Below are 17,259 nucleotides of genomic sequence, written 5' to 3'. Positions count from 1 at the left end.
AGTGTACCTCTCTGGTTGTCTGACGTCCAAGGAATGAGTGCATCTGCATTACCTTGGCTAGGGAATGTAGTGTTACGCTTAGCAACTCTCTGTTGTGTCTTTGTCTCTGACTTAGACACAGCTTCAACCTGTCTTGAGTTGTCAACAATAGTAACACATGCAACAGCTGAGTTAGCAAACTCTTTTGAATACCTCTTGGGTGGTACACCCTTTGTAACTCTCTCAGACCTACGTATGAGGTGCTGATCCTCTCTGCTCACTGGTTCAGTCTCAGGACTCTTTGGAGAACCAGTTCCAATAGTAAACAGTGGTTCATCCTTCACCTGTGAAGGTCTAGCCATTGTGTGAGACTTCCTCTCAATGACTGTGTCAACTGAGCTCTCTGAGCTATCACTGTTACTCTCAGTACCACTGTAATCAGTAAAATCACCATCATCATCTGAATTGTCCTCTGTGGGAAATGTGGGAAGAATTACTCTCTCCTGTTCAGGAGCACTCTCTAGAAATTTTGTGAGAATCACCTGACCAGATTCAGACAAAATTACTCTGTAGAGACCCTTTTCATAACCCACAAAAATGGCTCTAGCATTCTTTACTCCACCTGGAGCTTCAGTCTTTACATGAGACCCAAAAACCTTAAAATGGACAACAGAAGGTTTTCTGTGGAATAGCTTTTCAAAAGGAGAACTTCCTAAATCTTTTGAAACCTTTCTCATCCAACTGTAATAAAAAAAACATTAACGACTCTGCCCAATACTCATGTGGCAAATGTGAACTCAGCAATTGCGCCTTCATGCCATTTTGCAATTCTTTGTTCACTTGCACACAGACACCTCTGTTCCATGCTTCTGCAGAAACAGCAGTCTTGTGCCTGATCCCTTTCTTATGCAGGAAATCCTGAAAATCCTGTAAAAGAAAAACTGGCTTCTCATCTGTGAAAAGACAATCAATGTTAGCATCATGAACATTCTTAACTTTGTCACAAAACTCTTTAAACCTTTCTAAGGCTTCTTGTGGTTTCTGCAATGTATATATAATCACACATAATGAGAGAAATAATCCACACACACGAGATAATATCTTGCATTGCCTCTAGATGGTGCTAGAGGACCAATCACATCAGCATACACTCGCTGAGATGCCCTGTTAACCTCGGTCGCCTTCTTGACGTCCTTCGTCATACCTGCAAGAGAAATCATGTTAGATTCAGATGCATTACAATTTTTGCAATCACTTTGATCAAAAGTCAACAAATACAGTCCATCTTTCTCTCTGGCAGAAAGATACAGCTCTCCATCTTTGAAGATTTTGCAGCTTTCTCTATCATAGGACAAAGTCAGTCCTTTCTTTGTGATCTGCGAAACACTCAGCAGATTGAACTTTAAATCAGGAACCAAATACACATTGTTAATAGTCAAGTTCAGACTCTCAAGATACACAGTTCCAAACCCAGTCGCTTTCAGCTCCTGGCCATTGGCCTGTTTCACAGTGAAGCTTTGCTTCTTAAACGTTGAAGACAGATCTCTGTGTGATGTCATGTGTTGCGTGCATCCCGTGTCAAGAACAAAAGCGTTCTCCACTGAAAATGCGGCTTTTATTGACAGCAATGCTTTTGCAGGTTTCACCTGGGACTTGGTACGACTTTTGCCTGACGCCTCAGGCTTTGCAGAGCTCCCCTTAGCTCCTTCCTGTTGATGTGGCTTCTTACAATTCCGCTGAAGATGCCCAGTCTGTCCACAATTGAAACAACGGACAACGTTCAAAGCAACAGCCTGTTCTTCACTTGCAATAGCAGCGGGGGTGCTTGAACTCCAAGCTTCTCTCCCCCTGTCTTTGACATCTATTGCAGCAAGTCTGTCTTTCTCATTGAGAAGCACGGCACAAATTCTCTCCGTCGTAAGAGCTCGAGCAGGTAGAGAACCCAGCTGACTTGTAACGGTTTTATAAGTCCGATTAAGGCTGTTAATAATCATGAAGCAGAATATCTCTTCCTGTAGAGGGAAATTGCGTTCCGCCATCTGCTGGCGTAAGAATTTCATCTCTGTCAGATGCGCTCGTACATCTCCATCAGGCGCTAGCCTCAGATTGGTCAGTTTTTCAAAATGCAGCAACGCTGAAGAACCAGCATCTCTCTGATGTATTCTACGCAGCGTTTGCCAAATCTCACGCGCGTATTCCAAATCCTGAATATGCACGAGTTGATCATCTGAGATACACAGAATTATGGCCGTCCTGGCTCTCACATTCTGTGAATTCCAACCTGGCGTTGGTGCAGCAGGGATGGGGTTATCAATCACCCCAAAAATCCTCTGATTCTGAAGCAGGGCTTTCATCTTTACAGACCATGAGGAATAATTGTCATTAGTCAGTGGAGGTGGGTAAGGTAAGCCTCCCCCCTTCTTGGTATCCATTTTGAATCCAAGCCTCAGCTCTCACTCTCAAACCTGTAAAATTCCAAGAGTCTATTGGCTGTTCACTGCGTTGCACTTTGCAGCTAAACGCAGGCTGTTTTGAAAGTCCCTCCAAGAGCAGTGAGATAGCAGACAAAACAAACGCTGGAATTTTTGCCAGTGTTTTTCCAGCCTTTCACAGTCCCAGCCCCTTTTCCGTTGGCTAGTAACTTTCCACTTTACTGACGTTTCATTGCTTAGCAACTGGCTTATCAAGACTATCAAGGAATGCGAAGAATGTGGCTCTCAGTGCTGTTTTCACCCAAAAGCAGACACTCAGTGAACCGAAGAATGCTTCAATTTGCGTTCCCTCTCACAGCCATAAAATCACCATACCTTGAGGGAATCCGTTGCTCAGCACAAACACCTCCTCCGGTGCTCAGCCGTCCTTGTAGCTTCCATCCGCACACTACCATATCTTCCTTATCTCCTTGCAGAGGATGAAGTACGATCCATCAACCTCTCTTGTTGCTTTCATGGATCAAAACCATCGGCTACATGCTACCAGATGTCGGAAATCAAGCCTTTATCAGGAGAAACTGGCAACTCTCCCAGGCACCCGGCTTGGTCTCCTGTTGACCTCCCTGTCTGCTTTCCCGGCAAGATCCAGGCAGAGGTCGCGATAGGCGATCCTTCTCAGCATGAGAAGAACACCCCCCTCTTTCCTGCCCCCCCCGGGCAGGGGAAAGAGATAGACAGAAACGTATTTACATGCCTTTATTTCTGTCTTTGCAGCATTACAGAAAACATGACTGCTCTCTTCATACTCCTGCAGTCGAGAGAGAACAAACACTTCCTGTCCAGCTCATATTACACTCTGAGCTAATTCCGGTGCCCTCTGCACTGTGAATTGACTGTCCCTCTGTTTCCCACAGAACAGTCCCAACATTCCCATTATGTTTTGTTTTCAAGCTACCAGCAGCTCGCGGCTGCATTGCTTCAGTAGCGTAACAGGGAGGAGGGTGAACTAATATTGATAAGTTATGAGAAAATAAAAGATCACTTTTCTAGTTGGCTAGATTACTTCCAGGTGAATGAAGTGTTCAGACAGGATAAGCAGATAGGTTTTGAAAAGGAGCCTTCAAGATTTGAAAGAGAACTACTGAATAGTAAAACCAAAATAATAGCAAAAATGTATAGACTTCTTTTAGACTACAAAGTAATGGATGAGGAGGTTAAGGCTGTCAGTATCTCAGCTCACAGTCAGAGGTAACTGGCCTCCACAAGGCAAACTGAGTGAGATACTTGTTTACATTCCGTCTGCGTCTCCCGGCAGACGTGGTCATAAACCGGCGATTCTCCTCGTTAGATGTGAGGAGAACACACCCTCTGCTTCTCTCTCCTTGCATTCCCCCCCAGGGAGGGGAAATGAGACAGACAGGAGTCTATTTACATGTTTTATTCCTGTCATTCAGCAGTACATAGAAACGTGACTGCTCCCTTCAGACTCCATCAGAAGAGTCACAACTCCACCCCTGTACTTCCAGTACAGGTCAGATGACACTCTGAGCTAACATCCGGTGCTCAGTACAGCGAATAGACTCCCCCTTTTCCCCAACAGTACAGTTTGAAACAACAACAACAACCTGTTTTGCATTCCAGCCACCTGCAGCTGGCTTTTGCATTGGTGCTTTTTCCCAACAACCTCCCCCAAAAGCATCAATAGGCAAAACACGATCCAGAGAAGAAAACAAACAGTTGTTATACATATAACAGTCCCCTGTTGTTTCAGTTCCACCCTTGGAACTTCCCACCACTGGTTTCACCAGTGTACCTCTCTGGTTGTCTGGCTTCCAAGGAATGAGTGCTTCTGCATTACCTTGGCTTGCTACTCTCTGTTGTGTCTTTGTCTCTGACTTAGACACTGCTTCAACTTGTTTTGAGTTGTTAACAATAGCAACACATGCAACAGCTAAGTTAGCAAACTCTTTTGAGTACCTCTTTGGTGGTACACCCTTTGTAACTCTCTCAGACCTGCGTATGAGGTTCTGATCCTCTCTGCTCACTGGTTCAACCTCTGGACTTTGTTGAGAACCAGTAGCAATCAGTGGTTCTTCCTTCACCTGTGAAGGTCTATCCATTGTGTGAGATTTCCTCTCAATGACTGTTACAACTGAACTCTCTGAGCTATCACTGTCATCATCAGTACCACTGTAATCTGTGACATCAGAAAAATCATCATCATCTGAATTGTCACCTGTGGGAAATGTGTGTACTACTACCCGCTCTTGTTCTGGAGCACTCTCTAGAAACTTTGTGAGAATCACCTGACCAGATTCAGACAAAATTACTCTGTAGAGACCCTTTTCATAACCCACAAAAATGCCTCTGGCATTCTTTACTCCACCTGGAGCTTCTGTTCTCACATGAGACCCGAAAACCTTGAAATAGGCAACAGAAGGTTTTCTATGGAACAGCTTCTCAAAAGGAGAACATCCTAACTCTGTTGAGACTTTTCTCACCCACACGTGAAGATAGGACGCTAGCGACTCGGCCCAATATTCATGTGGCAAATGTGAACTCAGCAATTGCGCATGCATCCCCTTTTGCAATTCTTTGTTCACCCTCACACAGACCCCCCTGTTCCACGCTTCGGCTGAAACAGCAACTTTGTGGTCTATCCCTCTTCCATCCAGGAACTTCTGAAACTTCTGTAACAGAAAAACTTGTTTCTCATCTGTGAAAAGACAATCAATGTTAGCATCATGCATATTTTTAACCTTGTCACAAAACTCCTGAAACCTTTCTAAGGTCTCTTGTGGTTTTTCTATCACAAAAACCCAAGAATAATTAGTGAAACAATCAACACACACAAGGTAATATTTTGCACCGCCTCTAGATGGTTCTAGAGGACCAATCACATCAGCATACACCCGCTGAAATGCTCTGTCGACCTTCTTGGTCACCTTCCTGGTGCTCATGTTGGTCACACCTGCAAGAGAGATTTCGTTAGAATCAGAAGAATTACATTTCATGTAATCACTTTGATCAAAAGTCAACAAATACAGTCCATCTTTCTCTCTGGCAGTAAGATACAGTTCTCCATCTTTGTAGATCTTGCAGCTTTTAGCATCATAGGACAGTTTCAGTCCTTTCTTTGCAATCTGCGACACACTTAGCAGATTAAATCTCAGTTCTGGAACCAGGTAAACATTGTTTATAGTCAAGTTCAGACTCTCAAGATACACAGTCCCAATTCCGGTCGCTTTCAACTCTTGACCGTTGGCCTGTTTCACAGCGAAGCTTTGCTTCTTAAACGTTGAAAACAGTTCCCTGTGCGGGCACATATGAACCGTCGCTCCCGTGTCGATTATGAAGGCGTTCCCAACATCTGGCGTGGTTCCTTTCGCCATCATAGCCTTTGCAGGTTTCACCTGGCACTTGGTACGGCTTTTGCCTGACGCCTCAGGCTTCGTAGAGCTGCTTTTGGCACCTTTTGACTGGCGTGGCTTCCTACAGTTTCGCTGTAGATGCCCAGTCTGTCCACAATTGTAACATCGGACAGCGCTCAATGCTATAGCATGCTCTGCAGTAGCTTCAGCAGCGGGGGAATTAGAACTCTGTTCTTCCCTCCCCCTGTCCTTCACTTCCAGTGCAGATTGAACAGTTCCTTCGCTCCCCCATCTAGGGTCAAAGCTCTCCTCAGCTTTCGATGAGCTCTTAGGAACTTGGCCAGCATCATCCTTGCTCACCCCTTCTGGGGTAGTCGTCTTTTCCAGACCATGATGAATAACTGCCACTGGTCAGGGGAGATGAATAAGGCAGGGCTCCCCCCTTCTTGGCATCCATCTTGAAGCCAAGCCTCTCTCTCACTTTCCAGCCTTGCTAAAACTCCAATAGCCTCTGCTGGATTGTTTACTGCCTTTCCAGGCAAACTACAAGCTGTTTCTCAGACCTTGCACAGCATCGAAAACATAGTCAAAACAATCTTTCGCTTCCCAGGCACTCTTTCAGAGCCATCTGCGCAGCCAGTAAATTTCCACGTCTCTGACGGGCGTTGCTTAGCAACTGTGCATACAGGAAAGCTTATCTCAACCACAAGAATTCGTGGAATGCAGGCTGAGCCTCTGAGCTGCAGGCCTCTCCTTCCGGAGCTGTTGTTTTTTTCAAACGCAGCTCCAGTGAATCAGAGAATAAATCATTCTGCGTTCACACTTTTAGCCCGAAATGCAGCATACCTTGAGCCCCGTTGCTTGGAAAACACTTTCCTCTGGGTCCAGCTGTCTGTTCAGCATCTGGCTGCTCTCAGACGCTTATCTCCTCCCTTGGAGCAGAGGAGGACAATCCACCAGCCTCTCATGCAGATGTTCGATGAATCGCAACCACCGAATGCTGCCATATGTCAGTATCTCAGCTCACAGTCAGAGGTAACTGGCCTCCCCGAGGCAAACTGAGTGAGATACTTGTTTACATTCCATCTGCGTCTCCCGGCAGATGTGGTCGTAAACCGGCGATTCTCCTCGTTAGATGTGAGGAGAACACACCCTCTGCTTCTCTCTCCTTGCATTCCCCCCCAGGGAGGGGAAATGAGACAGACAGGAGTCTATTTACATGTTTTATTCCTGTCATTCAGCAGTACATAGAAACGTGACTGCTCCCTTCAGACTCCATCAGAAGAGTCACAACTCCACCCCTGTACTTCCAGTACAGGTCAGATGACACTCTGAGCTAACATCCGGTGCTCAGTACAGAGAATAGACTCCCCCTTTTTCCCAACAGTACAGTTTGAAACAACAACATCCTGTTCTGCATTCCAGCAACCTGCAGCTGGCTTTTGCATTGGTGCTTTTCCCCAACAACGGCTTCAATGATAAAGTGGGCCCAAGATGTGGGCCGTCCAATTATGCTAAAAGATGGGGGAAACTGATGGAATGCAAATTTGAAATTTACAGCCAGCTATAATATAAGAGAGAACATGATGAAAATGGCTCATAGGTGGTACCTCACTCCTTCCAGATGATCAAGAATGTATAAAAAAAAATGGCGAATGCTTGTTGGAGATGTGGAGGAAATAACGGTGACATGAGCCACATGTGGTGGACGTGTGAAAAGATTAAGATTTTTTTTGGGGGGGGGGAATATACAATGAATTAAAAAAGATGATGGGGATAACTTTTACGAAAAAAACCGAGGCATTTCTATGAAGTATTTTAGATAAAGAGATCCCAAAAAATCTAAGAGAGGTATTCTTGTATGCAACCGCAGCAGCTCGTATACTTGTGGCCAAGGGATGGAAAGATCACGAGGCTCCAAAAATAACAGATTGGCAAATCAAATTACAGGAATTGGTGGAGACGGCTCAATTGACTAGCAAACTCAGTGGAATCTCAAAGCAAAAATTTGCAGAAAAATGGGATGGTTATACAAGATATGTTCAAAAATACAATAATAGTTTTGACTCCGTGCTAGCATTCGAGTGATAAAGGAACTAAAAGGACAACAATTAAGGATTTATTATGCTTTCAGAATGTATTGGAAAATTTATATAGAAAGGATTATTGTTTTGTGTACATTCCATTGCAAGAATAGAAACAGAGCCAGAGCCACAGCCACAGCCTAAGTCTGAAACAGTCCTTGATAGAGTGCCAGAGCCAGAGCGAGACCCTGAATCAGTCCCAGAACCAAGCCCTCATTCAGAACCAGAGCCTAAGAAAGAGCCAGAGCCAGAACCAGAGCAACAGCCACAGCCACAGCCTGAGTCTGAAACAGCCCTTGATAGAGAGCCAGTATCAGAATCAGAATCAGAGTCAGAACCAGATCTTCGGTAAAGACGTGGTCTGGTCTTAGCGCAACTGCTCCTCCCACCCGCGATAACAGAGATTGGGTGTTCCAATACATCCCCCCGTAGGGAACCTGCCCCAGCCATTCTGTTGGCTGAGGCCCCCTCCCAGGCAGCCCTGACCCTTTCCCCTTAAAAAGCAAAATACAAACTATACAATAACCTAAAAAAATAGTAAAAGAAAAACAAAGCAAGGAACAATTATGCTAAACTTAAAATAATCCCCGCCCCAACTAAACATTTGTCCCACCCCAGAAAGAAAATAACAACAACAACAACAACAAACCACCGTTTGAGGTGCAACAGAGACACAGCCAGAGCCAGAGCGAGACCCTGAATCAGTGCCATAACCAAGCCCTCATTCAGAACCAGAGCCTGAAAAAGAACCACATCCCGAACCAGAGCAACAGCCACAGCCACGAGTCACAGCCTGAGTCTGCAACAGTAATTGATACAGTGCCGGAGCCTGAAACAGAGACACAGCCTCAAACAGAGCCTGAGCCTGAAACAGAGGCAGAGCCACAGCCACAGCCTGAGTCTGAAACCATCCTTTTTTTTTTTTTTTTTTGAATTTTAAAAAACCTTTATTGTGTTACATCAATTAAAAAAAAACATAAATACATCTTCCATAAAAACAAGCACAAAAAAAGTATACCAAAAAAAAATTTAGAATACAAAACCAATTTTAAGTTTCTTACTACTTAGGTACACATGTCTTATACAAATCAAATTCATTATCAGACTTCCCACCACCACGTCGAGAGCCATAACTCAACAATATATTCAGCAGTGTCTTCATCTAGTCGTAGTTCGTACCTCGCGGTTTTTATATCGTACCAACTGTAATTTTTACATTTCCCAAAGTCAACTCCATGTATGAGAGAAATTTATTCCAATCGTTAATGAATTTGTTGTTTCTCTGTTGCCTGATCTTTTGAGTCATTATTGCTGTATCCATGTATTCAATTAATTTATTCTGCCAATCGCTGATCGTTGGGATATGAGATGTTTTCCAACTCTGCGCTAACAGTATCCTTGCGGATACTGTCGCATACTGGAAAAAGATTTGGTCGTCTTTATTAATTTCTTCTCCTATCATTCCTAGGAGGAATGCCTCGGGCTTTTTTGGGAATGTATACTTTAGGATCTTTTTTAGCTCATCATATACCAACCCCCAAAACCTTTTTATTTCTTCGCAGGACCACCACATATGGAAGAAATCTCCCTCTTTCTTCCTACACTTCCAGCACGTCTTGTCCCCGATTCTATACATTTTAGCTAATTTTATTGGTGTGATGTACCACCTGTACATCATTTTTTCCATATTTTCTCGGAATCTGACGCAAGCTGAGAATTTCATGTCTTTAGTCCATAATTTTGTCCATCTTTCATATTCAATGGGGTGTCCTAGGTCTATAGCCCACTTAATCATAACATCTTTGATTTCCTCATCCATTGTATCCCAGTCTAGTAACTGGTTATACATTTTAGTTAGGAGTTTAGATTTTCCCTCTATTATTTCTAATTGGAATTTGGATTTGTTCTTACTCATTCCCGTTTTTTTATGTTCCCTCCAAATAGCATTAATTTGGTGGTATTGAAGCCATCCCGATAGTTTATCTTTTAATTCTTCGTAGGTTTTAATTTCCCATCCTTTATCTGATCTTCTTAGGAGGTCGGCGTATGTCCATCTTTTACCTTCCATGTTTAGTTTCTTAGTTATTAGGATGTCAACGGGTGACAGCCACCAAGGGATATCTTTTTCTACTAACCTTTTGCACCTGTTCCACACCTCCAACAGCGCGCCTCTTATAATATGGTTGGAGAATCCTTTGTGTACTTTCCCCTTGTCCTGCCACAGGTACGCATGCCACCCATATCTAGTATTAAAACCCTCCAAATCCAGTAGGTCCGTATTGTCTAAAGCTATCCATTCCTTAGTCCAGCAGAGGCATGACGCCTCGTAGTATAATTGCAGGTTTGGCACTGCAAACCCTCCTCTATCCCTTCTGTCAGTGAGCAACTTATATTTAATTCTGGCCCTTTTACCCTGCCAGATGAATCTGGAAAGGGTCCTCTGCCAATCTTGGAACATAGCTGTGCCCCTGACTACTGGGATGTTTTGGAATAGGAATATCATCCTTGGAAGGATGCTCATTTTGATGGCTGCCATTCTTCCCTCCCAAGAAAGTTGTAATCTATTCCAGCTATCTAGGTCTCTTTTGCACTCTCTCCAAGTTCTATTGTAATTATCTTCCACCAGATTTATATTTTTTGGGGTAATCCAGATACCCAGATATTTGACCTTTTTCGATACCGTTAACCCGGATTCCAACTCGATTTTATTTTTTAGTTGTTCATCTACATTTTTTATCAGCATCTTCGTTTTGTTTTTATTCAATTTAAAGCCGGATAGTCTACCAAACGTTTCCATTAATTCAATCATTGTGTTAATCCCTTTTGCGGGGTCTTCTATTGAGACTACTAAGTCATCAGCGTAGGCCTTAACTTTGTACTCTTTTGTGCCTATTCTGATCCCTCTTACTTCAGGTGTTTCTCTTATCTTGTTTAGAAGAGTTTCCAGAACCAAGATAAACAACAGGGGCGACAGAGGGCACCCCTGTCTTGTACCTTTGGTAATCTTAAATGGGTTAGTCAAGTTACTATTGATAATTACTTTCGCTCTTTGATCTGAATAAATCGACTTTATAGCTTCTAGAAATGGCCCTCTTATTCCAGCCTTTTCCATGCACTTTATGAGGAAGTGCCAGGATACATTATCGAAAGCCTTCTCAGCGTCTATGAAGACTAAGGCAGCAGGGATGTCAATTCTAAGATCCAAATATTCAATTATATTAATTATATGTCTTACATTATCCTTAATCTGCCTGCCGGGCAGAAATCCGGCCTGGTCTTTGTGGATCGCTCTATTCAGGTATTTCTTTAATCTGCTAGCCATTATTCCTGCAAAGATCTTATAATCATCATTGAGCAGTGATATTGGTCTGTAATTCTTTATATCGAGCGTATCCGAGTCTGCTTTCGGAATTACCGTTATGTATGCCTCTCTCCATGAGTCAGGTATTTCTCCCCCTTGTAAGATGTTGTTAATTACATTACACAAAACCGGGGCCAGATATTCCTCTAGAGTTTTGTAGTATTTTTGAGACAGGCCATCCGGGCCTGGGGCTTTCCCCGGTTTCATTTTCTTAATGATGTTCCTGACCTCTTCCACCGTTATTGGGTCATTTAAGAGTGCTTTTTCTTCTTCTGATAGTTGTTCCCCTCCACTGCTTTCCAAATACCTGTTTATCTCATTTATATCCTCATCTTCCTTCTTTTTATACAGAGCTTCATAGTATTGCTGGAACTTTTCCTTTATCTCATTAGGATCTTCTATTATTTGGGCTTCATGTTTAATTTTATTGATTACTCTCTGTTTTTTCCTTTTCCTCAGTTGCCACGCTAGTAATTTACCTGTTTTATTTGCCGACTCGAAATATTTCTGTTTCATCAGTTTTATTCCCCACTCTATTTCTTGGTTTATCAATGTTGAATATTGGGTTTGTAATAATTTACCGAGTTGTTTGATCTTTTCATCTTCGGGATTTTTTATTAAATTTCTCTCTGTTTCTTTTAATTGTTTAATTATTTCAGCCTTTTTTACCTCTCTCAAATTCTTTTTATATTTATTCTGTTGGATCAAGAAACCCCTAAGTACTGCTTTACTTGCATCCCAGACCACATCGATTTTTGTTCCTTTATTCAGGTTTTGATCAAAGTATTCTTTCAAAATGTTCTTTGCCTTACCGATTGTATCATCCTGTTCCAATAGGTGATCGTTCATTCTCCATCTATAAGGGCCTGCTAGCTTACACTTTAATTCCAAAAATATAGGATTGTGGTCCGAGAGTGTTCTGGGGTCTATTTCACATTTCACCGATCTTGTCGAGAGCTCTCTGGAGACCCAGATCTGGTCAATTCTACCCCAGCTTTGATGGACTCCCGAGAAATGTGTAAACTGCTTTTCTGTAGGGTTTTTGAACCTCCAGATGTCAATTAAATCTAGATTTTCTTGGAGGTCATCAAAAGTTTTGGGGAGTTTCCCCTGGTTCCTTTTTCTCTTTTTTTCACTTCTATCTATCTCAGGTTCCGGGACTCCATTCATGTCACCAAGTACAATTAAATTATGGTTTTCCAATTCTAACAGTACTTGTTCCAATTTTCTATAGAATTCAGTTTGGTTTGTGTTGGGGGCATAGATCGATACTACATTGATTCTTTCCCCTTGGTCTGAAACCATCCTTGATCGAGTGCCAGAGCCAGAGCGAGACCCTGAATCAGAGTCAGAGGGAGAACATGAATCAGAGCCAGAGCCAGAGCCAGAGCCAGAAATAGGGCTTGATACAGGGCCGGAGCGCAAAACATAGCTGCAGCCACAGCCTGGAGCCACAGCCTGAGTCTGCAGCAGTACTTGATACAGTGCCGGAGCTAGAACTGGAACTGGAACTGGAACTGGAACTGGAACTGGAACTGGAACTGGAGCCGGAGCCGGAGCCGGAGCCGGAGCCGGAGCCAGAGCCAGAGCCAGAGCCAGAGCCAGAGCCAGAGCCAGAGCCAGAGCCAGAGCCAGAGCCAGAACAAAACCCTAATTCAGAACCAGAGCCTGAAAGAGAGCCAGACCCTGAAACATAGCTAGGTCAGATGCAGAGGAAGAGCCATCATGAGACCCTGAATCAGAGTCAGAACCAGATCTTCATTCAGAACCAGACCCTGAAAGAGAGCCAGAGCCACAGACGGAGCCTAGAGCAACAGCCGAGATCCACAGCCACAACCGAGATCGACAGCCTGAGTCTGAAATAGTGCTTGATAGAGTGCTGGATCCTGAAACAGAGACACTGTCTGAAACTGAGCCTGACTCTTAAACGTAGCCATTGGCAGAGGGAGAGGCAGAGCCTGATACAGTGCTTGATACAGCATAGGAGCCTGAAGCAGAGACACAGCCAGATCCAGAGACACAGCCAGAGCCAGAACAAAACCCTAATTCAGAACCAGAGCCTGAAAGAGAGCCAGAGCCAGAAACAGTACTTGATAGAATGCCAGAGCCTGAAACAGAGGCAGAGACAGATACAGGGCTTGAAACAGCGTCGGAGTCTGAAACAGAGAAACAGCGTGAAACAGAGACAAAGGCTGAGACACAGGCCGAGCCTGAAATAGAGCTAGAATAAGTGCTAGAGCCAAAGACTGAGACAAAGCCTAATAAAGAGCAGAAGCCTGAGCCTGAAACAGTGCTTGATACAGTGCCAGAGCCTGAAACAGAACCAGAGCCACAGCTACAGCTATAGTGCCACAGCCTGAGTCTGCAACAGTGTTTGATACAGCGCCAGAGCCTGAAACAGAGACACAGCCTGAAACAGAACCTGAGCCTGGTTATTAGCATGGCAATTAAAGAAGAAAGAGGCAGAAAGGCTTATAAATAGAGTTAAGTGCAAAGGCAAAATAATAAACAACCCTAAAGAAATAGAGAAACGATTTCTCAAATTCTTTAGAGAAATCTATAAGGAAGGAAATGAAACAACAGAAGAAGTTAAAGAACATTTAGAACAGAAATGTCTTCCGAAACTTACTAAAGAACAAAAAGAACTGTTGAATGCCCCTATTACATCGTACGAAATGCAAAGAGCAATTAAGGAAGCAAAGATAGGAAAGCCACCAGGGCCAGACCGCCTACCGGCAATATATTATAAAAAAATGGAGGACTTACTGTCTGACCCATTAAGAAGTATCATGAACAACATCTTAAAAGACAGAACTATGTCGGATTCTTGGAAAGACAGCCTGTCAGGGCTGCCTCAGGTCTTAGCTCACAAAAGACCAACGCCAAGTTCTTCTTATATACAAAGATGTTTATTGCAGTTCATTTTTCGCTCCACAGCCGAGGCGCGCAGCCCCACGTCTGTTACGCTTAGACCGCTGAAGTCCCCTCTGAGTCAGTCCCTCCCCTGCACCAGTTTAAGAGGCTCGCACTGCTCCACCTCTTCCTTTCTCTCCTTTTCCGCAGGGTCTTCCTGCCCGCTGGGGTTTCGCCCCTCCTGGATTCCCCTGACGCTGAATCCCCAGACTGCTCTCCCTCCCTCCTGCAGGCTTTGGGACCTGGCTCCTCCTCCGGGCTGCCTGTTCTTCCGCGCGCCTCCACATTTGAACTTGGCGTGCGCGCCCAACTCCTGACCTTCCTTTTGACAGTTACGCTACTCCCTTCACTACTCCCCTCCCCTTCCGGGAGGACGGCTTTCTCCGACCTCCTCTCTCTCTCTGCTGCCGGAGCTGCTTCCCCTGTCACACTGGAACCTCCTCCCCCTTCGCTGCGCTCTGGTGGGGAAGCTGGTCCTGACTCCCAGCTGCCACTTGGGGATCCCTTGCTGGCCCCCTGCTCCTGACGCGTCCCCCCTGGGGCTCCCCTAGCCTTGACCACAGGCGCCCCCTCCTGGGAATCCTCAGATTCGCTGGAGAGGCTCATGTAATCCTCCGACCCACTGCCATCCTCTTCCTCGCTGTCCTGGGATTCTTCCCCATCGCTCTCCATCTCCTGCCTCCCCTGTGCCTCTGTCCCTGAACCCCTGACATCCATCCCCCCCTCGAAGCCCCCCTTCCCCCCTCCCGCTGCTCGGGCGCAGGTTCCGGGTGCTCCGTCGTTGCGGGGGTAGTTGCTGGAAACAGTTCGTCGACGTCAAGCTCCTCTGCTTCCAGTTCAGTGTATGTGTGCTCGAACCCGGGCTCCTCCCCCAACACGTCCATGTCCGCCTCTCCCCCTGTTACTTCGGGCGATGCTGTTTGCCAAGGCCCCCTTAGCCACCTCCTGCGCCACTCAACTTCTGGTTGATCGTCCCACCAGTAAGAGCGGTCCGTGTCCACCCCTGAACACGATCCTCTTGGAGGACTGGATTCCGGCGTCGTCTCCTCTGCGGAGGAGAACCCCCGGAACGTGCTGTCTGAAAGTGTGGGCGTAAAGAGCCAGTCGTCGAAATAATCCGCTGGCATGGGCCTGTGTGGGAAGAGTGCATGGAATTCGTCTTTAAGAAGAGGTTCCTCCAGAGCATAGTCCGGCACCCAACTGTTGGCGCTGGCCGGGGTACCTTCTCTGGCGAGGAGGTATTCTACTCCCTCCTCCCCCCATCTCGAGTCCAGAATTTCCGTGACCTCGTTGAGTGTCGTGGCCCTCGGTGACTTCCCCCCCTCCGGTGACTTTCTACGTGGGTCTGGTGCCGTCCCTGGCTCCTGAAATCTGTGTGGGGCCTTGTAGGGTGTGAGCACCGACCTATGAAAGACCGGGTGCATTCTGGAACCTTCTGGGAGGGTCAACCTAAAAGCTACGGGATTGATCCTGGCCTCAACTTGGTATGGCCCTAGCTGTTTGTGTCCTAGCTTCTTCTTAGCTAGCGACTTGGCCGGCACCGCCTGGGCCGCTAACCATACCCAGTCCCCCACCTGGGTGTCTTCCCCTGCCCTCCTGTGCTTATCTGCCTGCACTTTGTATGCGTGTTTAGCTAGCTCCAGGTGCCGACGGAGTTCCTCGTGGACCTCCTGCAATTCTGCTGCTAAGTGCTCAGCTCCCTGCGGCTCCCCCTGCGTCGTCGTCTCCAACCCCGGGAAGGTTCTGGGATGCCGCCCATTGTTGGCGAAGAACGGTGTCACCCCCGTTGACGCGTGCTTCGTGTTGTTGTAGGCAAACTCGGCCAGCGGCAGGTAGTCCACCCAAGTCGCAGGCTGTTGATTGGCGTAACATCGCAGGTACTGCTGCATGATGGCGTTGACCCTCTCCGCTTGGCCGTTGGTCTGCGGATGCCTCGCCGACGCTAAGTTGATCTTGACGTTCAGAATACCCAGCAGCTTCTGCCAGAAACTGGAAATGAATTGGCGGCCCCGGTCGGACAGGATGGACCGTGGCAAGCCGTGCACTCTGAACACGTGGTCTATGAACAGCTTGGCGGTCTGTTCCGCTGTGGCCACCTTCGCGCAAGGAATGAAGTGTGCCATCTTGGTGAACAGGTCTACAACCACAAGTACCGCCGTCTTGCCTCTCGAACTGGGTAGATCAGTAACAAAGTCCAGCGCCACCCTCTCCCACGGTTGTAGTGGCGTCTCCAGCGGTTCCAGCAGTCCCGCTGGCTTATTGTGCACTGGTTTGGATCTTTGGCAAGTGTCACACCTGGCGACGTAATCCGCGACCTCTCCTTGCATCTGGGGCCACCAAAAGTCCCTGGCTACTAAGTCCGCCGTCTTTTCCTTGCCGAAGTGACCCGCGCTGGGTGCGTCGTGCAACTGCTGCAGGACCTTCGCGCGGAGATCGTCCCCCGGCACATAGAGAGCACCTTTGTGGGTTAGCAGACCGTCTCGTATCTGGAAATCCTTGTCCTTCGCTGTGCCTCTCCGAAGTTCCTCCATCTTGGATTGTGCGAACGGATCCGTCTGCAGCGCGCGACGCACCGCGTCCAGGTCCACAGCTGCTGAAGCGCATGCCCATGCCTGCGGTGCGAACATGTGCTTGGCCGCCACAGGTGCCGCTTCCTCGAGATACTGCGGTTTCCTGGAGAGCGCATCTGCTATGACATTGTTGTCTCCCGGGATGTACTCGATCCTGAAGTCGAAATCCGCAAAGAACTCCGCCCAGCGCATGTGCCTCTGGCTCTGGAGCTTCGCCGTGCGCCAATACTCTAGGTTCTTGTGGTCCGTGCGGACCTGCACGGTGTGTTTGGCTCCGATGAGGAAGTGCCTCCACGCCTTGAAAGCCGCGTGAATGGCCAACAGCTCCCTGTCCCAGATGGTGTAGTTCTGTTCCGACTTGCTGAGCTTCCGGGAATAGAAAGCGCAGGGCCTCCAGTTCCCTTGCGGATCTTCCTGCAAGAGGACGGCCCCCACCGCTCTGTCTGATGCGTCAGTCTCAACCCACATGGGCCTGCCGGGGTTCACGTGTAGCAGCTGTTCTTCGGACGCGAAGAGGCTCTTAAGTTTCCGAAAGGACTGCTCCGCCTG

This window comes from Podarcis liolepis, assembly GCF_965112155.1.
Source record: "Podarcis liolepis genome assembly, chromosome: W".
Lineage (NCBI taxonomy): Eukaryota > Metazoa > Chordata > Lepidosauria > Squamata > Lacertidae > Podarcis > Podarcis liolepis.
This window is presented reverse-complemented; position numbering follows the sequence as displayed.